The following is a 13,075-nucleotide window of genomic DNA, read 5'->3' on the forward strand; positions in this document are numbered from 1 at the left end:
ATTCAAACTCCAGTTTTCTCCCAGGAAAGACGAATGAGTGCACTCTTGGTGCTGGCCCCCATCCACACCGGCCCAGGATCGGGTGGGTGGTGCCCCCGGCGCCCCATCCTCCATGCCCTCACCTCCCTGGGCCCCTCATTACTACTGGCCCTTCTCGCTGCTCTCAGCCTCCGGCATGGGCTCCCCTTGCCTTTGCCTACGTTTTATAAAATGTAAGTGTCAAAGTGTAACATTTATATGCAGAAGTGCACGATTCACAAGAACACTGCTCAGTGAGTTTTCACAAAGTGACCACGTGGTACCCGGCACCCAGGTCGGACACAAGACCAGAACCCCAAACGCCTTTGTGCCCCTTTAGGTCACTGCTCCCCTCGCGGGCAGCATCTGTCTTGACTCTCTGAGGGATCGTGCATATCTTTGCCCACACGTCAGGGCAACTTTCTTCTAGGTCCTTGCCTCCGTCACCTTCTCTTCTCACACAGTTCCTGGGTGTCACGTGTTTTTTGGGTTTCAGTCACAATCCGTTTATCTCCAGCCCAGGCCCCACCCCGAGCCCCAGGTGTTCTCCTGCTGCCTGGGTGCCGCACAGGCCCTTGGGAATCAGCCCTCCGCTGCCCCTGTCCCAGCGCCCTGTCCGCCTGTCCCTCCCGCCGGGTTAGCGTGTGCTGTGGGTCCCCTGGGAAGCACTCTTGGATGTGACGCATGTGTGGGGCATTTATTAGAAGTGCTCTTGGGATCGACACCCACTGAGGGGAAGAGGAGGAGGCAAGTCTGGTTGGGCAGAGGGAAGCTGGGCCTCGGTGCAGAATCTGCCAGGGGCCTGGGCGGCCCCCGGGAGCCCTGGGCTGGGGTGACCCTGGAGCCGTCCTGCATCATCCCGCAGGCCGGCCTTCTGCCCCCTCACCGAAAGGTCGTACAGGTTCTCGTGGCGAGGTCCCTATCTCCTGTGGAGGGCACTGTCTGGAGAGGACGCCGCCCAGGGCCTCGGGGATGAGGCCTCAGCGGGGCCTCTGGCACTGGGATGGCCGCGCTGTGTGGTGAGGAGCTGGGTCTCTGTAATCACGCACCCAGGGGCTGATGCAGCTGCTCCCAAGGAGGGGAGCACATGCCTTCCCTGAGCCGCTCCCACCTCCCCCTGCCTCACCTGCCTCGTCCTGGACTTTTTTCTCGCAGATACACATCTTCTTCCCGCGGAGGGCCTTTGCTCTCACCCCTTGCCTGCACCTTGTCAGCCAACTCCCCTGGGTCTGCACTTCCTCTAGGCTGCCTTTCACAAGTCCCAGGGGACCCGTCCTCCTGCTGTTCGGTCTCTCCCCTCACGCACTTCTCACGTTGCACCGACGGAGCTGGTGCGTGTTTAGTCGGCCTGTCTTCCCTGTAGAAGCCCCAGGAGAGAAGGAACTTGGTGGTTATTTAAGGTCATATTAATTAGTGATCCGAAGACACTGGGTCTAGAAGGAGAGAGACTTGGGATATCTGACCCTGTTGAACAAACCGCTGCCTCATAAGGGCCTGTGTGTGATGGTATTTGGTTAATTGGAGTCTTCTGAGAAGAGGACTGAAGTCAGGAGGACCAAGGGTTCCTTCCACTCACCCCAACCTCTAATTACCATAACCTCAGATCAGGAATTAAATTCTTCCTGGGCTTCATTTTCTCATTTGTACAACTAGGATATTACAGATTGTGTGGTAGTTTGTTATTATTTTAATGATAGTATTTTAATTGATTGGGTGACCTTTCTCCTGGAGAGCTCATGGTACCATTCACAGAGTTGATAATTAACATTTCTAAATATCACCGCATTGAAATGAAATATGGAAGAGAGGAGTAGCCTTCTCCTTGTACGGAAACCCGTCTTGGTGTTTGCAGATGGAGGCGGCACAGTCTGGGGGTTCTTGCCTGCCCCTCCTCCTCGGTCCCCCCACCCCCCCTCCACCCCTGGTGTGTGCCAGTGCGCGGGAACTCACAAGATGGGTTCTGGGGCCAATTTTTTTTTGGGTTTTTTTATGACGAATTTTATTCCAAAGTGGCTGTAGTAGTACCAGAGACATTGATGTAAAGTTTGAATATTGTTTCAGGTAAAGTGAAAATGGATAAAAGCAGTATTTCTAGTTAATATATTTTTAGATAATGGGATTTTAAATGTGTGAGTTAAAAATGTAATAAATATTAATGAACTTATTTACAAAACAGAAACAGACTCATAGACAATAGAAAACTAACCTACGGTTACCAAAAGGGAAAGGAGAGGGGAATAAATTAGATAAACAACAAGGTCCTACTGTATAGCACAGGGCACTATATACTCAGTATCTTGTAATAAACTATAATGGAAAAGAAATGTAATAAATATTAAAAATAGGTGTTTTACTATTTTATCTATTTTGAAAGATTTATCTATTCAGAATTATAGGGGAGTTTTTTTTTTTTTTAAAGGAGAACCACTTTATTTTGAGTAGTAAACAAAACTGCATTTATAACATAATAAACAAACCTTCCGTCAGTTTCTTCACAGTTAGTCCAAAGAATAAAACCTCTGACTTAATTAGAATTTACATTTAACCTTAAATATTCTAAAATCCATCCATGTCAACTTTGGAATTTTAATCTTGCCTGATACTATGAAAGAGGGCAAACCTTGACTGATGGTCAAATTCCTAATTTTTGCTGTTCAGCCACTTTTCTTGATCTTGCTCTCTGATTCCATACATTCCAGAGTGTTCGGTGGATTTGTAATAAACTTTCAAGATGAAGGGGAATTTCTTGCTCATTGTTTGTCTGAAATCTTGGCTTGTGTTCATCTTTTTAAACAAAAAATATGCTCCAAAAATGCCCACAAGTTCAGCTAGTAAAACTCCTTTAAAGATCTTCTTTGCCAGTGGATCCAGAGTACAGGCCACCCTGAGGCACGTACTCGCGGGGCTGCTGGGGCCAGCTGTTGACATGAAAAGAACAGGGTGTGGGGAGGATGCCACGGTTAAGCCTACAGAGGAGTCCATAGTAAATGATGGATATGGGAGCATCATGGGGGAATTGACAGTTCTTTTCAGAGGTGGGAGAATGGTTTGGGTAATGTTCCATGAGGGAGGTGACCTTGACCTTGAAGAACAACTTGGTGTTTGCCAGACCAGACTGAGCAGAAGGAATAGCTTCAGGTAGGAGGACTTTCTCCAGTTCTGGTGGCATTAAGAGGGTTTGGTTTATGTGGGGAATGTTAGATACAGTGATTTGTGTGATTCTGTTGCCTGGGATTTTGGGAAGGAAGGTGGACGATCAACAGTAGTACAATACGATCCTGCAACTCCACTCCTAGGTGTATACTCAAGAGGTTTGAAGACATACACCCACATAAAAACTTGTACGTGAGTGTTCCTGGGGGCATCACGCATAATAGCCAAAAAGTGAAAGCGGCATCCATCCATGTCCATTCACTGATGGATGGATAAAGAAAGTGTGGTGTGTCCACCTGGATTTCTCATTCTCTTCCTCTCCCTCATCCCTTCTTCCTTTCCACTTTCCTTCCTTCTTTTGGCTAACATTTGTTCATCCCTCACATCTCAGTGTAGATGACCACTTCTGTTGTTTTGTCTACAAAGCCTTTCTTGGTCCCTCAAGACTACCTTGTGTTCCTTTGGAACATTCCCACTGGAGTATGTGCTTACCCATCGAGCACTTTCACCCACTATATTTCGATCGCTCAATTAATTGACAAGCTCCCCACTCAGGCTGCAAGCTCTCTGAAGGTATCTTGTCTGACTTGCTGTTTTTCTTGTCCCTCTCACCTAGTGGCTTGTACTGGCATCCACATATGGCTGAATGCATTAATAATAAATGCTTTTCCTTTTTTAAAAGTAACTTGATTGAGATTTAGTTCGCAGACCACACAATTCACCTGTTTAAAATGTGCCCTTCAGTTTTTTAGTGTATTCACAGATATGTGCACCTGTTAACCACAGTCAATTTAAAACATTCATCACTTTGAAAAGAAGCCCTATTAGTGGCTAGTTAAAGCCACTGTGGCTGGTTAGTGGCACACTTCAGTACTCACATCCTGTTGAATGCATTAATAATAAATACTCTCATTTGTGTTCTTTCTTTTTTCTGGTTTATTTTCGCTGTTACTGGGAATGCCATGGTGAGCCTCTTCAGCGCTTTGGCTTTTTGAGCAGGAGAGAGATTTTGTCAGGAGAGGGATTACTGGGTCAGCCGTTTTGAACACTTTTATTGCCGTTGAAACATACTGGAAATTGCCTTCTGAAAGGATTGTTCTAATTATACCTCAGGCAGCAGTGCTCCTAATTCAGTATGTAGAAAATGTTGCCTTACTGTTTTAATTTGTATTTTCTGGGTAAGTTGCAAGTTTGGATATTTGTTCTGTGTGCCTGTTTACTAATTGTATCTCTTTTACGTGAGACTCTTTTACAGTCTTCTGATTGTCTCCCTGTAGCTTGCCTCATTTGTTTCTCATTTCTTGGGAGGCAGATAGCATCAGGCCACTGTGCTGAGGTCTGTCAGGCTTTGAGATGCTAATGAAGTCCTTTGCCCAAAGTCTGTCCGTTACTATGAGAGATGCTCACACTATGAAATGTATCCTGTGCCCTAACATACCTGGATGGTGTACAGCGGGTTTGAAAGAGTTAAGACACCTCCTGAAAGTGCTTCACTTGTTTTTGAGCTAAAGCCGAAAGTAGCAGGAAAATCTGTTTTAGACATTTTATGATAGATCTCTTTAGCATAATACGAAACTTGAAACTGTTGCTGGAAGTCTGAGAAATCCATTTAACATTACAGAGGATTAGCTCAGACCAACATGTGTGAATTTAACAGAGAGTATGAAGCTCACTACATTTGACCCACATTGGCCATCCTTTGGTTTCCTGAATATGTCAGGATTTTTGCTTTTTGGTGTTTTCTTGTCTCAGGACATCGGCTACACTCTGGCCCGCCTTCTACGTGGCCAGCCTTCCCGCCTTCCGTTCTGGGGTGGGTCTGTGCAGGTGGCCTCCCCACCCCCGCCCTCACAGCGTCTTCTGGTCGTGTCCTGACTTTTCTTCAGGGCGGGCAGTTTTTATGGCTGACCCTCCACTTCCTCTCTTGATAAACCCCCTTCTAGGAGACTTGGGCCCCTCGGGGACAGCAAGGCTAAGTTACGGGACGAGGGGCTGAACTGCCTGGGAAGAGAGGGGTTTCCTCTTTTCTGCTGAGAGAAACGTGAAGCGCCAGGAACTGCTGGCGACCACCCTGGGTGGTGTGGAGAAGAGTCTGGGAGTGGAGCGGACTCTTCCTTGTGTGGTCTTCTCCGTCCCAGCAAGCACACCGTAGTCCAATCCCTAGAGCCCTAGGGCCTCCCTAACTAGAATGTGCTTTCTAAGAAAGCAGTGACTCTGCTTGGCTCACTGTACCTTTGTAGCATCTAAAATAGTCGTAGGTGTGCCGGAAATATTTATGGAATGAGTGAGTGATGGTGGCAGTGATCGGTGACCGCTCAGGAAGTACTCCGGGAGGGGGGTTGTGGAGGGGACGTTGGAGTGCAATGCTAGGACACTTGTTTTGAAGGTGCATTTAAATAACATTTTATCATGGCGTTTGCTCATATTTTAAAAGTGATATGGAATGGCTGATAGGAATTATGAGGTGATTGATCCCTCCTGCTCACCCACCCCCTCACTCCTTGTCAGAGCCTCTGGCCAGATGATTTACTTGTATGGATTTAGGGTTAAGGAAAACCCAGAAGAGAGAAGAGATGGAGTCTTCCAGGGAGGGCTGAAAAAGCTTTCATCAGGAGGTAACAGGTGCTTGAGACGGGCCCTGGAGAATGAGCAGGTATTCAGCAGGTGTGTGGCGGACACAGGTGAGGGGGAGGTGAAGGGAAGGAGTTTTTAGGGAAAGGCTTGCATGAATGAAAGAGAAGGTGCCGCTGTGCTTGGGCTGAGGGATGAGGCTCAGCCCAGACCTTCTGCTGCTTGGGGCGCGGCAGTGCCTGCCAGGTGACCCATCTCATCCGTGAAGCGGGAATGGGCGCCCGGAGGACGGCGTCCTGGCGTCCCTCCCCGGCACCCCTGCGTTCCCGTGCTGCCCGGCTGCAGAAGGCCGCAGCCGGGTGAGGCCCGTTGCAGGGGTGAGCACCGACGTCCTGCCCGGTGAAGCGGCCTGTCCCAGCCCCACAGCCAGTGGCAGAACAAGCCTGGACCCCTAGCCTCTCAGCTCCTAATGTGGGGGAAGGGGAGCCACTTGCCCTGACCCCTCTTGACAGAGACATTTTCGTTTAACTGCCAAATGACTGCCTGCTTCCACGTGGCCATTCGAGTTGCTGATGGCAGATACGTTTCAGCACAGTGCTACTGCCCCCTGGCAGTGGGACGGTGATATGTGTGTATTTCATCAGAGGAAAAAACACGCAGTGAGCTTGGAAACAGTTTCAAGGCAGCCTTTGGTGCACAAAGGACCTTGTTTATGGAAAAGGAAGAAGTACCGCTTTGAAAACAATGACAAAGCTGTGAAAACCGCAGTTCAGTTAGGGTTCTAAATGCACGCATGCATACGTAGTACACACACACCATTAAAGAGAAATTGTCCTGACACTTGTTAAAATGGCCAGGAAGACTGTTCCAGACAGTTGCAGTAGGGTCAGCTCTATTGCAGTAGGGGAGAGAGACCGAGCTCCCTCCGAATACAAGGACAAGTGGGGATTCAGAGCCAACAGCAAAGGGAGGGGGGAGTGGACAGAAAATTACTCAGAGGAGACATCGGGCTGGGGAATTCTGGCACAGTTGGCCTAACAGGATTCTCGCTGAAGGCAAGCCAAGGACTTAGACGTCGAAGGGCGGGGGGTGTGAGGAACTTGATCAGATATTGAGGGTGATCGGGTATCAAGGGTGGGGGGACTCTCGCTAACCTAATTAAGTGGGATCCTTGCTACAGCTGGGCTAGGCGGGGCGAGGACAGGGCCCAGTCAGAAGTAGGGCACTGAGCAGCCTGCATCAAGGAGAGGTTCTCTGTCGTTAACGCACACATGTACATACATGCACGCGTGCTTTATGAGCGGGATTTGACTGTACACAGTGTGGGGGCTGCCTGCACAATACGCGGAGCACTTCTGTGTGTGCTGCCGGATCCTGAAGCCCTCAGGCAGGCAGTCGGGGAGGCGGTTGGGAAGGGGAGGTGGGTGGGAAGGAAGCACAGACGAGCGGGAACTTGCGGGGCTGAGCTGGACCCCACCCCACGGGGACGGACGGGAACCGAGCTGGTTTCTCAGCACCTCCCAGCCCCCAGCTTTGACGATGGGAGCCCCTGGAGGAGCGGCCACCTGGCCCAGGAGCTGGAGAAGCTGCAGCAGAGGGCCTGGGGGCGCTGGACGAGCTGGGGGAGGGATGCTGCCTCCACCCCCCCGGCCCAGCAGTGTCGGTGGGCGTTGCCTGTGGCTTCCAGGTCCCCATGCACGCTGGCTCAGAGTACGCGGGGAAGGGGCTTCTGGGAAGTGTGGCCTCAGCTTAGCTAAATGCACACGCTGGTGAAGGTTTGACTTTGTGGTTTGAAGTGCACGCCCCCTTTCAGGAAGCAGGAGATGAATCCCCATTGAGAAAAAGCACTCCTATTTTATTTTTGCTTTTCTCGCTATCATAGTGGACATTTTACTTCTTGTTTTAGTACCGGGAACAACTTTTTGTTTTGATTTCTCTTTGATGAGCCCGTAGTTATACATTTAGATGGGCTAGACAGGAATAATTCCTCCCTGTTTCCTCCCCCGCTTCTTCCTTCTCTCTTTGAAAACTGTTGATCCGAGATTACGTGATGCTTTTTGAACGAGAGTGAATTGTACTGTGAAGAGAATAAGAAAAAATAGGATTGCCAATTCCTTTAAAAATTTTGGTTTTTACATGTAAAGTAGATAGGTTTTTGAGTTGTGAGTGCAATTGCAGTAGACCCTTAAGGCTCCTGAAAGTGTATTTTAAGGGTTCTAGGAATACTGCACAGACAATGAGGGACAAGGGAGAGTAAACGACGACATTGGGGAGCTCTCTTTATCTCCTTTCTGAAAGTGTTTATTGATCATCTCCATGAGTTGGACATGATGCTGGGTCCGTGCAGTACCAGAGGTGACTTTTGAGCTGAGCTGGAGGCTGAGGGACAGCGGCGGCAAGGCTCTGGGGCGGGGCATTGCGGCAGCCGTGCGGGCGGGAGCGAGGTGCGAGGAGTTCCGAATGCTCCCCGTGTGTCTTTTGGCCGAGCAGTGTTTAGCGTAACAGGATGCCTGCAAAGCGTGGGGTTCAGGGATGGCGGGAGATGCAGCCAACAAGAGAGACTGGGTGGGGTGAGGAGGCCCTTGGTGCCAGTCCTGTGGGCGGGGTAAAGGGAGGCTTATCTGCACGGTTGTCACACGTCACCTCCTTCTTCATCTAGGGGAAGGAAAGAAGGAGGGACAGAGGATGGAGGGGTTTCGGGAGGAACTGGAGAAACTGGGTCGGGTATTTTGGACGCAGAAACCAGCTAAAATGGAAGAAGCCAAAGCTTGTTACCTTCCACCCCAATCCCTAACCCTCCCCTATAACAACCTGCAGGGATTTTTAGGTTTTGGGGGTTCCTTAAGTAGAATGGTAAATTTATGTTCGTTACCATCTGCCTTTTATCTCTGAGCATCATTTTTGGAGGGGGGGAGACCTTGGGTTCAAATGCCAGGATTATCACTTCCTGCTTTTGTTTCCTTTACACTCCCAGCCCCTTCGAGTCCCTTTGGGTTGTCCCGTTGAGTCTGCCCCTCCGCCAGGTGTGCCCAGTGCCCCTGGGCTTCAGCTGCTACCTCCTTCGTCTCCCAGGGCACCCTTCGTCACTCAGCCTCTGCATCTCGACCTTACCCGAGGTCCAGGCCTGCAGCTCGTCCGTCGCCTTCAGACTCTCCTCTCTGTTAGCCTCTGTACTTCCAATCAGGGCTCGTTTCCCATCCCTTCCTGCTCTCATGACCTTCCGCTGTGACCTCGGGAACTAATGGTCTGTCATAGCAAAGTCCCCTGTTTCATCTCAGCCTCTTTTTTTCCCTGAACGTTCCATTAACCTTGTACTAAGATAGTGACTCTTCACCACAGAGTTTACAAATGTGTGGGAATGTTTCTGGTAGAACCTTGACCAAGAGGTGTCATTTGTGTTTCGCAGGAAGGAACAAGGCCGCTAAATGCAGGTGTAACGCAGGTAAATAAAGCACAGAAAGCGCTGTCCTGCTCAGAATGGCGGTGGTGCCCCCACGGAGCCACAGTGGGGAGGGGGACCAGCTCATTCCTGTAGGCACTGCTTCCCCGGCTACCCCTCAAGATGCTGCTGTTTTTTCCTCCTGCGCCCCAAGTGCCTCGGGGCCTGGAGGTGGCAGAGAAGTCCTTCCCTGTTGCTACTTACAGGCAGTCCTCCTTCGAAACCCCAGCTCCGTACAGCAGGTGTGCTTCTCCTTTGGCTGTGGTCACTGACGCGCTCTGGTCACTTCTCCCCGCTCCTGGCTCACCCTGTCCGGCAGCGCCGCCACTGTCTGTGTCCTGGTGGCTTCGCCATCCACATGGAGGGTCCAGTCAACACCGTCCTTATCTTCTCCGCCTATGTTTCCTCCTGGTAAACTCACAGGCCCAAGGCTCCAAGAACTCTCTGCACGCATGGCTCTTGCATTTATTTCTTATACGGAGCTCCAGACCTGAACGCCTGACTGCCTTCCCATCCTTCCCTGCCCCATCTCAGCACGTGGCACCACTCTCCGTCCAGTTGCTCAGACCACAAACGGTGAAGTCAGTCTTGATCCCCTTTCCCCCCATCAGACCCCATATCTAAGTCCTCATCAGGCAGTCCTCCAGGTTTTACCTCCCAAACATCCCCATACGGCCCCTTCTCCCCACCTCTGCCCTTAGAGGTGCAGTCTGAAACCACCCCTGCCCCCATTACTCAGCTGGGTGTGGATTTGGTTATTTGGTTCAAATAAGGCTTAGCCCTGGGGGAAATACATTTTGAAAGAAAGTAACGCTCAGCCAACAGTTAACTCAGAATTTACAGGCCCAGTTCCAGAGCCCCACCCTGGACCCAGGAGCTTGCATTTCACAAGGACCCCGGGAGGCCAGTGCAGGGGGTGTGTTCCGTGGGCTGAGAGACGGGCTTTGATAAGAACAGGTTGTTGGTGGGGAGTTTTTCACTGGGGCCATTTCAGGGTCTTTGCCTCTTTCTGGAAAGCAGCCTCCCTTCTTTCCCCTCCGTAGCCACCATTCGTTGGGTTCGGAGTAAAATGCATAGAGTCACCGTTGCTGCCCTGGCTGCCCTCAGAGGAGTTTCTGCCTTCTTTAGTGCCCCTGCTCGTGGGTAGCAGATTCGTGACTTGTGGGCCAGTGAGATTTCTTATGGATTTTACAGTTATTCGTATGAAAACTCATGTAAAGCGATGTAACCTATGTCACATTTAGTTAGAGATGTAGTGTAACGTTTTTACTGGAAAGAAGGACCCTGAGGCCGACATGGAATCTGAGCTTGCTGATGCCCTGTGTGTCGGCCCGACAGTCACCTATGAGGGCGTGGAGGTGGTGACACGGCGGTACAGCATCGGGCGCAGGACGGACCGGACAGATGGACACACCTCCTCCACGTCCCCCACCCCCCTGCCCTTTCACTTACCGTCGTTCTAGACTGTTGTGAATTAAAATTACTTTTCTGGCCATCTTTTATAATCCTGGGTTTTAAAATATCTGTTCTAAACATTTTTTTGAATTTCAGTAAATTGTAAAATGGCATTGAAAATAAGTGCATTTTTTACTAGATTTTGGTATCAGACATTATGGGTAAAATAACATGGCTGTAATAATTGAAAGTCTCCTATAGTATGGACCAACTTGAAAATATACAGGGTTTGGGTTTAAAGCCCTGTGTGTTGTGTCTTGTTCCCGCTATGAAGAACATACAGGCTTAGATTTGAATTTTTGTCCTTTGGCCTCATAGCAAAGCATAAAGAGCTACAGCATGAACCGTGCCCAAAGGTGAAGGCCGTAGTTTTTATACTGTGAAGGCAGTATGTGTTATTCTGCTTCTTGCTTTCCATCCCTGACGTGCTCTTTCCCCCTTGCATTTTTTCCCCAGATGGTATATGTGGTTTCTTCTGGAGTTTTGAGTTAATATGTTCCATTTTTCACCTGGGTGGAGGCAAAGGAGGGCTGAGCACATGAACTGTTCCGTTGCACAGTCCTGGTGGGAGCTCTTCTGTAAAGAGCTGTAATTTGTTTCCGTAGCATTTTACACAATCCCTTTTGTTTGTTCAGAAATAGACAGCAGAGGTTGAACAAAAACCCAGCAGAAATGAAGGGAAGCTTTTGACTTCGTTTAAGTTGTGTGTTGAAGAGATAAATGCTATGTAGGGCAACATAATAAGTACCTGCTAATAAAATGCATTCTCAGTAGAGAAACCACACATGTAAAATAATGAGGTGAAGAAAAACTATCAGTATGTCAAAATCCCAAATATATTAACTGCGTTTGCTAGTTATGGGAAAATACTAATTTGCCAAGTTGTAGGTGAACCAAAGTAGAGCATCCTGGGGTGGTATCAGAAAGGGCACTCTGCACCTTCTCGAAGAATTGAGTCTTGTGGGACACCGTGGTCTAGACGGTATATGCTTTTCAGCAGTGGAGTGGGGCCTGCTTTGCTGCTCACTTGCCCACCGTCTGCTGCACGAAGTGCCAGCCTGCCACTCTCTCGGGCAGGCTGCCGTTTCTGGTCCAGGGTACGGCGACACATTCTAACGACGCACCTTGTCTCTCAGGTTGTCCTTTCTCATCTCTCTTCCACACAGACTATAAAGTGATGTTCCCAAAGCAGATATTTATCCATAGCAATCTATGTGTGAAGGCTGGACAGCTGGAATTGAGACTCTTTTTTTTACCCCCCAAACCCCAGCCTAGCATAAAGTCTGGCTCACAGGGGCTCAGTACGTGCTTGTTGAATCGAATTGCTTGTTTTCTCTGCGTTATTTCCTCATCAGGAAAGTGAGGATTATGTCTGCCTTGCTGTGCTGGTGTAGGGAGTTGAGACGCTGTATGTAAAGAGCCGGAAGCATAATATATGCTCAACACATCGTAATTCTTATTGTTTATATTGATCTGTTTCTGACTTCTGAAGCGTTTCAACATATGCAGGTCTTAAACTGGAGAACCGTACAGTTTTCTATTTTGATGGTATGTGTGTATCATTCACGGGGTAGTTGAATGGCCTTGGACAAGATGCCGGTGTCCCTGGCCTGGGCTGCTCTGTGTGTAGAATGGAGACAGTACAACGTTGTTTCAGCAAGGAGAGCAGTGCAGAGAAATGTATGGGTTATGATCCTTGGATTGAGGCAGACCTGGGTTTGCCTCCTGTGTCTTCTACTGATTAAATGTAGCCTTTGACAACTTACTTACTTTACTAAGCCTGCTTTCAACTGTAAGATTAAGAAGATAATGTCTGATAATGTCTGGAGGATTATCAGAAATAATGTGTAGCAACCACTTGGCATCCTGCCTGCAATAGTAGAAGCTCAATAAACATTAGCATCTTCCCTTACTTCACCTACTTGGAAAGTCGGTGTTTCTCCCCGTAATGCTATACAGTTCTTTCCAGCTTAAAGAGCTTTTGGTGGATGTTATCAGAAGTTTTAGCAGCAGAGTAACCTGTTAAAGTTATAAAAAGAGAGTTTCTCTGCAGGATTTTCATAGTTAGATGGGAACAGATGGGGGGAACCTTTTGGCTGTGTCTGACTCTAATCTTTGACCAATTTTCTCTAAAAAATGGTTATCTTGACAGGTACTTATTTATTGCTAAGGATGACTTGAATGATTAAAATGTAGGTTTCTCTGTATCTGGAATATGTCAGAGTAAGAGAAGAGGAATTTCTGAGTATTAAATTCAAGCCAAAACGGAACAGTACGGTTTTCACATGGAAGTATTGAGTCTGAAATTTGAAGCAACTGGGAAAGGGCGTGCAGACTACCTGGACCAGGACCGTGGGTTTGGCGTAGATTTCCGGACAGGAATCAGCACGAGGAGTGGGGACGGTGGTCGGATTTCCCACGTGTGACCTTGGACCAGTC

General features: G+C 48.9%; 1 protein-coding gene and 1 pseudogene across 6 annotated transcripts in view; one reads left to right on the top strand and one right to left on the bottom strand.

Annotated features, from left to right (window-relative positions):
* The window catches only part of TRAPPC9 (trafficking protein particle complex subunit 9), a 552,118-nt gene that overhangs the window by 104,543 nt on the left and 434,500 nt on the right, over window positions 1–13,075 (top strand). The window lies entirely within an intron of this gene.
* LOC309615266 (protein CEBPZOS pseudogene) lies at window positions 14–6,037 on the bottom strand (annotated as a pseudogene). The gene has a single exon. The product of its transcript is annotated as a protein CEBPZOS pseudogene (transcript).

The sequence above is a fragment of the Balaenoptera borealis genome (assembly GCF_965194805.1).
Source record: "Balaenoptera borealis genome assembly, chromosome: 17".
Taxonomy (NCBI): domain Eukaryota; kingdom Metazoa; phylum Chordata; class Mammalia; order Artiodactyla; family Balaenopteridae; genus Balaenoptera; species Balaenoptera borealis.